The sequence below is a fragment of the Cydia splendana genome, chromosome 3 (genome assembly GCF_910591565.1).
Source record: "Cydia splendana chromosome 3, ilCydSple1.2, whole genome shotgun sequence".
Classification (NCBI taxonomy): domain Eukaryota; kingdom Metazoa; phylum Arthropoda; class Insecta; order Lepidoptera; family Tortricidae; genus Cydia; species Cydia splendana.
Window position 1 is genome coordinate 3,461,761 of NC_085962.1, and position 13,778 is coordinate 3,475,538.

The window sequence follows — 13,778 nt, forward strand, 5'->3', positions numbered from 1 at the left end:
ACTATAATATTCATAAACAAACGCTGTAGTCAACTATAATGAATTTGATCAATCACGTGCCGCTGCGGTCAAGAGAACGAAACAAAACGATAGCTCAAATTATTTATTTTAGGTAAAAAGTATTATTTCACTAAATGGCGACGGGGTGAGCATACCGTATGTGGCCGACGCTGTGAGACAGTGGTTGGCTATCAACCCAGGTGCGTCCGTCCCGGAGAACCCAAGACTCCAGCGCGCGTGGGATGAGGTAGGGTGTAAGGCCACCTTGGACGGTCTGGTTGGGAACGCTTCGGGTGTGGACCGCGCAAGGCTTCTGGCAGTGGCGCGGCCAGAATCAGGGGCTTGGCTGCAGGCGTTACCCTCCCCTCAACTGGGTACGTTACTCGACGGTGACTCGTTGCGGGTGTCCGTCGCTCTCCGCCTGGGCTGCGATGTATGTCAACCACATTTATGCATCTGCGGTTCCACGGTGGGGGCTGACGGCCATCATGCATTGAGTTGCCGTCGATGCGTCGGGAGGCATCCGCGTCACCATGCCTTGAACGATATTGTCCAGAGGGCGCTCAGATCAGCGGGTGTTCCATCCGTGCTTGAGCCTCCGGGTCTAAGTCGCACGGACGGCAAGCGGCCTGATGGCCTAACCTTAGTGCCGTGGGAGAGAGGGCGGTGCCTGGTCTGGGACGCTACGTGCGTCAGCACCTTCGCCGCCTCTCATATCAGTCGCACGGCACGCGCGGCCGGAGCGGCGGCCGAGTCTCAGGCGGCGGTGAAGCGCCAAAAGTATGTTCCCTTGGGCTCGGGTTATATTTTCGTCCCTTTTGCGGTGGAAACGGCGGGCTGCTGGGGTGCTGACGCGAAACAATTTGTGCGTGACATAGGCCGTCGACTCAGGCAAAAGGGAGAGGATCCCCGCTCCGAATCGTTTCTGGTGCAGAGGCTGTCCATAGCCATCCAGCGGGGTAATGCCGTGAGTGTTATGGGCACTTTTGCACCGGAAGCGATAAGGAACGGGTTTTGACGGATAGTTACTTTCGTAATTATTTAAGATGTATTATGTATTGTGTCCAATATTAAAAATTATTTTAGTTGAATCATAGTAAGAAAGTTATACGTCTGAGATTGCAACGATCCATTGGCTACATGAACCGCTTACAATTATGACATGAATGGTAAATTAGTCATCGAAGAGACATTAGTATTTTCTAAATTGAATTAATTGGAATGAATTTGTGTCTATAATTGAATTTGGGCGTACTTTTAATGGAAGCAGAGCAAGAAGCAAAGGGGATCAAGTGCGTCACGGTCTGTGATCGGGACGTCCCGATAAAGCGGGACCAACGTGGACAGGCTTATGCGATGACTTTTCGAATCAATAGAATATCTAAATATTAAAATAAATAAGTAATAATATTACGCTACGACTTGGTGAATGCGGATCTGCGCGAACTTCGAGACAACAATTGGCGAGAGGTCGCACAGGACTGAGAAAAGTGGCGCTGTCTTGTGTCGGAGGCCAAGGCTCATTTTAGGTCGCTGACCCAACGGAGTAAGTAATAGTAAAACAAATAAATATTTAGCACATTATATTATCAACGCACAGATTACATCCCTGAAATTTCAAGAAATCATAGGCTATGGAAAATGCTTACTATCAATCGTATTCATTGTACACTTGATTATCTCCGTAGCGGTATAAAGTAACGTTAGTATATTAAATCATAAAATTCTTTCAAAAACTCGTATTAAATTAAGATAAAATAGTTAGTGCCTGAATTTGGGCGTACTTTTAATGGAAGTAGAGCAAGAAGCAAAGGGGATCAAGTGTGTCACGGTCCGTGATCGGAACGTCCCAATAAATTAGCGGGACCGACGTGGACGGGCTTATACAAGGACTTTTCGCTGTAATTGGCTGTGTTAATCTAAGATCGATGTAATTATAACCCAAAAAAAACCGGACAAGTGCAAGTCAAACTCTACCACCGAGGGTTCCGTACTTTTTAGTATTTGTTGTTGTAGCGGCAACAGAAATACATCATCTGTGAAAATTTCAACTGTACAACTAGCTATCACGGGTCATGAGATACAGTCTGGTGACAGACAGACGGACAGTGGAGTCTTAGTAATGGGGGCCCGTTTTTACCCTTTGGGTACGGAACCCTGAAAACTGTCAAACGATTAAATAAAGACAAAATTCCTAATCCATTATTATTAAGATTAGAGAGAAATACCCACACAAATTTGTATTATTCGATTGAATATACAAACTTGAAATGTAATTTAAGCAAGGTAAGACTAACATATTTATTTTGTTCGCGGCAAGACAAACAGTATGAGGATTCCATACAAGTGATAGTCTTACCCCATCTTACCTTACCTGACAATTTCTAAATAACTACCCACGGAAAATTTATCATACAAAATCTACTAATTCACCCCAGCTATCCCTATTCACCCCGGTTGACGGTATTATAAAAAAAACCTGTCTAAGCATAAAAATAATTTGGCTAGTCGATATATATTTCACTCCGCAAATAAGATGTGACGTAACTTAGTTAACTTTGACAGATTTCCAATACTTTGTAGTAGAGTTGGAGGCAAATATGTAATATGGTCATGGAGTTAAAGGACTATAGATAGGTATTATATTTCAATATATTTTGCTATTTGCATGTGTAAATTTGCCTGCGGTTTGGTGTGAACTGTCATGCTGTGTAAATATTTTTTTTTAGCCTTCTTTGGTGTCCCACTGCTGGGCAAAGGCCTCCCCTCGTTTTGTCCACTCGACCCTGTCGTCGGCATTTTCCCACCATTTGGGGTAGTATGCGTCCAAGTCGTCCCGCCATCTCCTTTTCGGTCTGCCTGAACCCCGGCCTGCACCGTCTATTGTGTAAATATATTGTAATATAATATTCTTGGACCCACCCGTTGGTCCGATCAAGTAAGGAACATTACAGGACTTACTGTCACTACTGCCCTTAGACAAGCCGAAGACAGGGTGAAATGGAAGCAGCTCGTCGAGGCCTCGGTGAAGGCATTTCAAGACAGGCACGACCTTCAGTAATGAAGAACACGAAGAAGAAGATAATATTGTAATAAATAAATAAAATAAGAGGCCGATTCTTAGTTTTAAATCTCTACTTGTTTTCTTTTTGTTATGATACGACCATGACGCGACTTTTTAGAGCTCCGTACCCAAAGGGTAAAAACGGGACCCTATTACTAAGACTCCGTCCGTCCGTCCGTCCGTCTGTCCGTCCGTCACCAGGCTGTATCTCATGAACCGTGATAGGCCTAGGCAGTTGAAATTTTCACAGATGATGTATTTCTGTTGCCGCTATAACAACAAATACTAAAAACAGAATAAAATAAAGATTTAAGTGGGGCAACAAACGTGATTTTTGACCGAAGTTAAGCAACGTCTGGCGGGGTCAGTACTTGGATGGGTGACCGTTTTTATAGATAATGGTACGGAATCCTTCGTTTGCGAGTCCGACTCGCAATTGGCCGGTTTTTTTTTATTCATTTTATTCAACGGACCAATGTAGATTTTAATTAAAGAGCTCAGTCGCACAATCTTTTCTTCCTGACGGTCCCTTTTACCGTAATCAAGGTTCACTTCCGTATTTTCTATTTTCAAGACTTGAGTATGCAAATCCTTTGGGAATTAAAGAAAAGTTCAAAAGTAATTTAAAGTTCTATTCCTTCCAGGTGTTGCGATGGAATGTAAAATAAATATCGGCTAAGGTGCTTTGGGGTTATTCCGTGACGAGGTAAATTCGGTAATCATAAAGTATCTACTGTAAGTATTTATTTAAACTCGATGGGTAAGGTGTTAACTCCATATCATTTATAACCTAAAACGTACCTACCGAGGTCGAAAAATACTATAAGCACGAAGCACTATTCTCTTGCATCACTTGCCAACACGCCATGTCACTGTGAAATGTGAACTGCCGCCGTTCGCTCCAGCCCCCAGCTGTAGGTGTGTAGAGTACCTACATATGCTATAATGAAACATCGAAACCAACTTATGTTAGTTGATGTGCTTTTTGGTCTATCAAAAATTGGTTCAGATTACACATATCAACATTTTTTTATAAGAATAGTTTTAATGGGGACCTAGCCAAGGTGACAATCGAACATCGACAAACGGCAATCGAAAATAAAAAATGTATCGGTATGATGGATGCTACGAAACGTCCCATGACTATTTCCATACATTATTTAAGTTTCAATTTGCGTTTTCTATCAACGATTGCCAATTTGGCTACGCCCCTGTTCTTCGGACATTCCGAACTACCCCACGACTTTATAAATGCAATTAAACAATAACGGATAACAATTACTTTCAAACTTCGAATATTAGAAAACCCCTCTTCCCTCACCCAAAAGCCTATCGTAATAACCCCAAAGTACCCTACTTCGTTTGATGAGCAAATAATTTATCCCTCTGGGTCTATTCCCGTTATAGGCCTGATATTTCTGCGCCATGAGGCTGTAATCTGGCTCTTTAAGGATGACTCACGCTAGACCGGGCTGTGTCCGGGCCGGAGCTTCCGGCGCATCGTTTTCTATGGAAAGCATCACGTGATCACATGTCAAGACATAGAAAAGTAAGCGCTGGAAGCTCCGTTCTGGACACGGCCCGGTCTAACGTGAGTCATCCTTTATCCGAGACTTTCAGATGCCGAATGTACCCACATTTAATGCAGTATTACATTTAATGCAGTCGTTTAATGAACATTGTCTCTGTTTAGGGTTCCATGGCAAAGTCCCTCTTTTTATGAAGAAATTTACAGATACAGTGGCGGAAACAAAGTTTCATTTGTAAAATGAGTGGCGGAATGAATGACATAATCGCGAGAGTAAGTAATGCGGCGGTGAACATCACTCATTTTTACACGACTGCCCAAAAGAGTACCCCTAAAAAAGATATTTAGCCGCGTCCCACCGTCCGCTGGGCCCTAAATAAGCGCTACGATTTTTCAAAAACTCTGCTGGCTGAATCTACTGCACCTTACAAGCAAAAACGTCATGACATAGCCCTAACGCCCGAGCCCGACTCGCACTCTAAATAATTCGAGATCGTCTTGGTACCAAGCCGAGTGAATGACAGAGATTTTCTTGGATTATGTTGAGTTATCCCAGTCCGTGGCAATGATTATTACCCCTGATTTTTCTCAATATTACCCCGAATAATTACGGTATTAAATTAAATATCTAGGAGACCGAGCTTTGCTCGGAAAACATATAAAAACTCGAAAATGCGCGTTTTCCCAGAGATAATACATAGCTAGATAAATTTTAGCCCCCAAAAACCCCATACAGCAAATTTCATCGAAATCGTTACAGACGTTTCCGAGATCCCCGAAATTGAAGTTTATAATGACATTATATACCCCTCACTATCTTTTGAAGTAGGTATTCTCGTAACACATTCAGCGCCAAGAACCCGACTGTCGGGTACACTGTTCGTAGCGACTACGCGTTACATACGGCAAAGACGTGGCTACGCGCTACGAGCGTAACCCGTAGCACTTAGTGGCAATGAATGTGGGCCCGATTCGGATTTTGAAATAGACATCTATTAGACATCTTTTAGACATCACCAAGATACGCTAACGATATGTTTAAGATCTAACCTGTCAAATTTGACATTTGCGCGATTCTGGAGATACTGTTGAACGATTTCCACAGGATATGACTTAGAGACCCAATTCACATCTAATAGATATCTGACGGCTCGATTCGGAAAATTAATTAGATTTCTACTAGACTTCAACAAGTTACGATATGGATAATTTAAAGATATTTGTAAGATAGATATGTCAAATTTGACGTTTCCGCGATTCTGGAGGTCCTCTTGAACGATTTCGACAAGTTATGTCTTAGATATCCAAGTCACATCTAGTCGATATCTAATGTAGATCTAGTTGATCTCTAAATCGTCTCTAGATCTTGTGCTTATCTCGAAATCCGAATAGGCCTGTTACTCTATCTAACGTAAAAGTGACATTGGTTGCCCGAATTGCGCTGCAAAAGAGAACTAGTTGATATCTGAACTATAACGTATCTAGAATAGATCTAGTACGTGTCGTCTCTTGTGTTTTCTTTTCAAGTCGGTGCAAAGCTTAGACATGCTCACGGCGCGATTCGGGAAATGATTTAGAGATTCACCTGATATGACATACTAAAGATATGTGACGTTCCACGGCAAAAGGTACCTTATGGCGGCTGGCGCTTACGCTATTATTAACGCCACTCCAATATTCAGCCGAGGCAATGGTACCTTTTTTCGTGGAACGTCACATATCTTTACTATTTCATATCTAGTGAATCTCTAAATCATTTCCCGAATCGCGGCGTTAGTCGCTTAGCTTAGACGAACTTTATGATCTAAATTTACTGAAAATAATGACTTCATCTTGTAATGAAAATTTATATCATATACATTAACCTTTTCACACTCCCGATAATCATATGTCATTATGTCATCACACGTCCCTGTTATCTAAAGCAGTACCAACTTATCTAGCATTTACCAAAGCTCTTATCTCTTGCATAAAGAGCACAATATCGTTTGAGCCGTGGTTAAGTTATATTGGCAGGTTTAAATAAAGCAATATAGAAAACAAAGCCCTTATCTAACGGATACAGGGCACATTATCGCTTGAATCTTGTTTAAGTTAAATTGGTATATTAAGGCAGCGTATGGAAAATTAAATGTAAATGATATCCGCTGAAATGCTTGTCACGTCTCACGCGCGAATCGCTATTTATTTAAATTTAAATGGTAATTTTGGTGAGAGCTCGACGTTTTTTTATAACGTGTATGGAAAATGTATTGTGACAGTTTACAACGTAAGGCTATATTTAAAAGAAAATGAAAGGACGCGTGGTCGCATTTGCGTTATATCTATTTTTGTATGGGATTTTGAACAGCGCACCGACATTGAATAAATTTTACGGTTTAGACTCACTTGTTTTTAGTCACTCGCGCGACATGTTTCGGAGAGCCTAGGTCTCCTTTCTCAAGCACTAACAGTGCGAGTAGCGTTCGCGACTGGTATTCTGCTGCAGAATACCAGTGAGTGTTGTGACAGTGTAGTGGACATAGTGAGTTCGTGCTGTACACAGCACATCGCTACAAGTGTTGGATGACCCAAACACACCACTATGCCCGCCTACAATAACAGCGGAAGACCTCCCCCAACCTGTTTTCTCGGCGCGCGCGCAGCGTGCGACGCGGCGAGCCGCAGTACGCGATACACGGCCGTCGTGAACGCTGCTCGCACTGTTAGTGCTTGAGAAAGGAGACCTAGGCTCTCCGAAACATGTCGCGCGAGTGACTAAAAACAAGTGAGTCTAAACAGTAAAATTTATTCAATGTTAGTATGTCTCACAACAGTTTAAATTCGATTAGCGCACCGACTTTTTGGAAACTCAAAATCCCATGCACATAATTATGTTTCCGATTCAGGCCACAAGATGGCATACCCTCCATCGCGCACGGTCCCTCTTTATAACTTCAAAACGTACATTTGAGATCCGCAGTTATAGTCCTAAAAGTAGATTTAAAGCATGAATAAAGCATTTTGACGCGAGAGGTATGTCTTTTTGACGTTTCACGTCAGACAAAGTTTAGTGTTGGACAAAGCGATCGTATCATAATCAATATCAAAATCATACCAGATTTGAAAATCTCAACACCACCGCTCCGTTTCACGTTTCTAAATACAACTTCCAGAATGATATTTATTAAAATAAATGTCTAACGGCTACCTGACAAGAATTGTGTTCCAAATTCAGTAATTCAATACGAAAACTAACTCAAAAGGATTAATTAAGACGTAGCCTTCAATATTGTTAAGTTAAAATCCGATTGTCAATAAATTATTCAAGAAACAATCCTCCAATCCTAGGAGTAGTACCTATTTAGATTATCCGAATACAAGTATAAATAATAAAAACGATTTAGAGAAGGAAATACCTACAAATAAAATGTGTTTTATATTCATATTATGATTTTCATTTAATAACTATTAAATTAAAATTAAAAAAATACCCTACGCTAAAATAAGATTTAGCCATTCAAACAGCTGAATCGATTGTTACCAAACATAGCTAAGAACCACCACAAGGAAACTCGTTTTCACCTAAGAAAAACCGCATCGAAATCGGTCCATCGGTTTGTGAGCTACGACAGACAGACATTGGCGTCAAACGTATAACACCCTTCTTTTTGTGTGGGGGGTTAAAAACTAAAGATAATTAGGTTATAACTTATCTCAAAAACCATTACGTGTAGGGGTGGTACCTACCTACTCTATATATTTAAAAAAAAACACTCACCTACCCTTTTATCAAGTCTATCATATTTATTTATCTATTTACGTATGATCAAAAGTTTATAAGTAGCGACTTTTAGGTAGGTACAGTCTTTATTGTTTAATTGTCTATGGTTAAACTATTATTTTCACATATAAACGGATACTGGGATCGCGGAATAACTTGAGGCCACAGTAAAATGCAAATTTTATTGATACTTAATCTGAACAACTGAAATTAAACTCTGCTCGTAATCCCAAATTTTGATAATAGCAATTTGGTTTTATCTTTCACGAACTCGATTTAGGGATAATCCTGTATTTAATTTGGATATTTTCGGAGCTTTCAGAATAATATTTGATATCTGTATAATATAGGTACTTCGCCGTTAGGCATAGCCGGAGCGGCCGAGTTGCTCAAAATATCTAAACATGGATGAAAAAGCCACTACCATACAATCTGGACACGCGATAGCGTGTCAAGCCAAGTTCAAAAGAAGAGAACTGACGATGTAGCGGCAGTGTGTTATAATACACGAACCATTTGGATACGACGTCACCATCATTTGCTTGCCCTTATCCCATTCATTTGGGATCAGCGCAGCATGTCTTTTTCTTCCATACCTCATCTCATCATTCACTTGCGTTCGTTTCATATCATCTCTCACACAGTCTATCCACCTTTTCCTCGGTTTTCCTCTCCCGTTAATTCCCTCCACATTCATTCGTAATACCTTTCTCGTCACATGACTTTCATCCCCCCGCATCACAAGCCCGTACCACGCTAGACGATTCGCTCTTCTCTTTTTTTTGGATACGACGTCGTATCGTGGGATAATGCGACATGGTGTGACGTCGCAACGTTATACAACATCTCAACGTGACACCACGTCGCACAGTGCCGCGATATTACGTCATATTATGTGTTGGCCCTTCATGTTTATTAAACGTAGCTGTGATTTCCAGGTGATCAAATTCAAAGAGATTAATCGGGGAATTGCAAATCCCGGTACATAACGAAATGTACGAACGGTTCAATGGTTCATCGATTTTTCATTTGATTGGAAACGGCGTTCTCGGGGTAGTTTAATGAATATTATGCGGAACACGATGAAAGTTTAAATTAAAATAGGTAACTCAAAGAATGAATGTTTTATACAACTGTAAATATCTGATTCATATAACTAAAAATATATACTTACATTCTTTTAAGTTATCGGGTTTTCAATAACATTTCTTGGAAGTGTTTTGCGTTATGTACCGTGTGCAATCTGAAAAGTCCACGTTAGTGAAAAAAGTATCTACTCATGTGGTAGGTATTCTTTCTTACTTTCGTTCACTGTAGAAAAATACACGTGAGGTCTCCTTTTCAGTAGTTTCGGAGATAAAGGGGAGGGGGGGATGGCAGACAAACGTACGAGGGATCCTATTAGTGTTCCGTTTTGTCCTTTTGATGTACGGATCCCTAAAAATGCCAATGCTAATGTTTACTAATGTATAGTACCTATAGGTACAGTCATAACAACAACCTTATGTATATAGATAAGTCTACATGTATCCCGTAACTAATCTAATAACTTTTAATAACCATCTAGGGCTAGGTTTAGTGTGGATGATCCAGCCGACACGTCACTGTCCAATCAAAGTTTCTTCAGCAACTAATAATAACGACCTTACTCCCATTTGAAAATACATTCAATTATCAACCTTGTTCTTACTGGATAAGGTACACTTTAGAAATAGGGTTCGAAGGCAAAAAGGTTTGAATGTTTAAGCAAGACTACCCTCGTCAATTCGGTTGACGCCTTTCAAAAACCTTCCGTGTCCTTAATAGAAGAAGTGTGTCGTAGTTTGGGTGACCGCTACCTCAATCTATCTTATATGTGTTATACCTTACGTACTTAACTATTTTAACGTGAACCAAGCCTCGCTATTACGACACGTCTTTCTACGTTTTGTAAGGCTGACAGGTATTGCTTTTAAATAGAGCATTCTTACGGTTGGTGTCGCTATGCGCCTCCCTAAAGTGTTTAAGAAAATGGAAGGCATGAAAAAATTCACATGCTTCTGGTAAGCTTCTGTATCTCCGTTGGTTTAAGACCAATTGGATTGGTGTGCCGGTGTTCCAAAAAGTCGCCAGTTCGAGTCTTGCCCGAAGCGGTAAATTTAGCAATTATCCTTTAATTAAAAAAAAACTCAGGTACAATAGTTTCAAATGTTGGAGTATAGTTAATTCAGGTTAAAAGGGTCCCACACTAGCGTCTCACGAGCGTCAGCGTATAGCCAACTGTATGGCTGCTGCTCGACGCAACGTTGGCGTATCTGCGCAGCGACGCCATTTTCCATACCCCTGACAAGACGTCAACGCTCAAAAGACGCTAGTGTGGGGTTTCTAAAACGTTATACATCTACTAAAACTTCGGGAATTAGTTTCAACTACTGAATGATCTTGTCTAGTAGTACTAATGAGGTAAGTTTCAACTATATATGTTGCTATTATAGCTCCACATATTAGTTTAGTTTTGATATTAACTTGTTCCATGAATGTCTAGAATGTTGGATTTGTAGTAAATGTAATAAAAGTCATCAACTTGTTTACGATGTCAAAAATATGAAATAAAATTGTATTGAATTGAAGTACCTAACACTGCTATCCGTGTTATTTGAATTCAATACAATTTTAATGTACCTACCTACCTTATATGTACCTACATACTAATTAATGTAATTTCAAAGTGCTTTATATTATACGACGATCTGTGTTAGATTGTTCTTAAATAAAAAAATACCAGCCAGGTGCGAGTTAGACTCGCGCACGAAAGGTTCCGTACCATTACGCAAAAAATCACGTTTGTAGTACGGGAGCCCCACTTAAATATTTATTTTATTTTAAGTATTTGTTGTTATAGCGGCAACAGAAATACATCATCTGTGAAAATTTCAATTGCTATTACGGTTCATGAGATACAGCCTGGTGACCGACAGACGGACGGACGGATGGATAGACGGACAGCGGAGTCTTAGTAATAGGGTTCCGTTTTTACCGTTTGGGTACGGAATCCTAAAGAAACCGCAACCACCGGATTAAAAGTCGCACGCTCTTACCGCTTACCCAATCTCTCTTCTCTTCTCTCTTCTTCGTCGAAACCTCATGACTGAGGGTCGTGACCGCCATAAGTCGCTTTAACTTGGATTGCTCTCCAACCTGGCCGATCTTCTGCCTTCCGCATAGAGCCCTGGAACTTGACACGTGTGACTTCCTCAATGGCATCAAACCAACGTGTGGGTATTCTGCCTCTGCCTCTTCTGCCCTCAACCTTTTACCCAATCTACACAGTATCAGATCTAAACCTCAAAGAACAATAACAACTTCATACATAAAAACTTGATGGCTACAAATTAAGGAAACTTCGAAAGCGGTTATAAATCTCTGTTATCGCGGGATTTGCTCCCTCTGTGCGGTTTATAATTTTTAACGGATGGATACCGACCTTAATGTTCAGATTAAGAGCCACCCCACACTAGCGTCCCCCGAGCGTTGGCGTCTAGTCAACTCTATGGGCCCGATTCGGATTTTGAAATAGACATCTATTAGACATCTTTTAGACATCACCAAGGTACGTTAACGACATGTTTAAGATCTAACCTGTCAAATTTGTCATTTGCGCGATTCTGGAGATACTGTTGAACAATTCCACAGGATTCATCTAATTTGACTTTGATTCTAAGATGACTTAGAGATCCAATTCACATCTAATAGATACCTTACTCTATCTAACGTAAAAGTGACATTGGTTGCCCGAATTGCGCTGCAAAAGAGAACTAGTTGATATCTAAACTATAACTTATCTAGAATGGATCTAGTACGTGTCGTCTCTTGTGAATATCTTGAAGTTCGAATCCGGCAGTATAGCTGCTGATCGACGCAACTTTGGCGCAAATGCCCAACGACGTCATTTTCCGTAGCGCTGATTAGACGCCGTTGCTCAAAATACGCTAGTGTTGGGTGGCCCTTAGCTTAACATGAACGCATGGCATAAGCCCCTGCTACACGGTCGCCGACAAGCCTTCAGACCGCGTGGCCTTGGTCTGTCCCGGACCGTGTAGACAATTGTTACCAACAGAATTTGACCAAAACTGACCAAGGACAGACCAAGGTCAGACGGTTAGAAGGCTTGTCGGCGACCGTGTAGCAAGGGCTTTAGCATGACCGTGCTTATGCAGTAAAACACCATGAAAGGTAGGATGGTTTTTATGCAACTTTCAGTTCAAGTAAAAATGACTTATTTAGTTAATTGTACTTGTAATAGCCTAAGGCGTACAAAATATTGGCAGTTGAATTTGAAATCAATAGTGAATGAAATATGGTTGAATTTCTTTTGTTATGAAATGGAACAAAACAAAAAAATACTCTGTTGGCTAAAAGAGTGAAAGAGTGTGAGTTAGTTTATTTTATTGTTATAATACTTAACTAAACTAAAACTAACTATAAACAAGGTATAAATTGTTTATTTCTGACTAGGTAATATAATATAGGTATAATTATGGATGTTACTGTAAAACCCCGTTTTTAATTAAAACGCGTTTTCCCTAGTTAAAACTAGTTTTCCGTAAGGCCTCGATGAATACTAGTTTTACCTGGGATTTTCAGTCAAAACTAGGTTTAGCTAACCGCCTTGGTGAAAACTAGTTTTGATTAATTAGTTTTTGACTACGAGCCACCCCACACTAGCGTCTTTTGAGCGTCGTCGTTTAGTCAACGCTATAGAAAATGGCGTCGCTGCGCAGTTCCGCCAACGTTGCGTTGAGCAGCAACTATAGGGTTGACTTATAAACTAGCAAAAAGCAGAGCTTTGTAAGGGCTCGCGGAGGTTTTCTACCTTAACGTACCGAACCGGTTGCTGTCCGGTACGCCTGTCTGTTACAGCTTTTACTTTGTCCTTTAAAAACGTGTCCAGACGATAAAATCAAATTGCCAATATCATCCACACGTAATATACAATTTCATAAGTGCATTACATCCTACACGGTCGCCCAGTACTTTTTGTAAGGAACCCAACTGGCTTTCCTACATAATGTTGGGTCAGCGAGCCAATGTTCTTGAATTTATTTTTGCGTCCACTCCACATAATTGATCGAAAAACTATCCCGTCTGGACACCTACTGGCGGTAATCACGCTGCTCCGCACATAAACTAACACACACAATTCCACTAGGTACAGCCAGGGTCCAGCATCAGCTCTATCTTGGGTACTGCTCTTCCAAGTTCTCATTAAGACGTGTCAGATGACCAAAACAGCGTGTGCCTATGTTGCACCAAACCTGAGTTCCACTAGGTACAGCCAGGGTTTAGCATCAGCTCTATCTTGCGTACTAATCTCCTAAGTGCTCATCAAGACGAGTCGAATGGCCAAAACAGCGTGTGCCTATGTTGCAACAAACCTGAGTTCC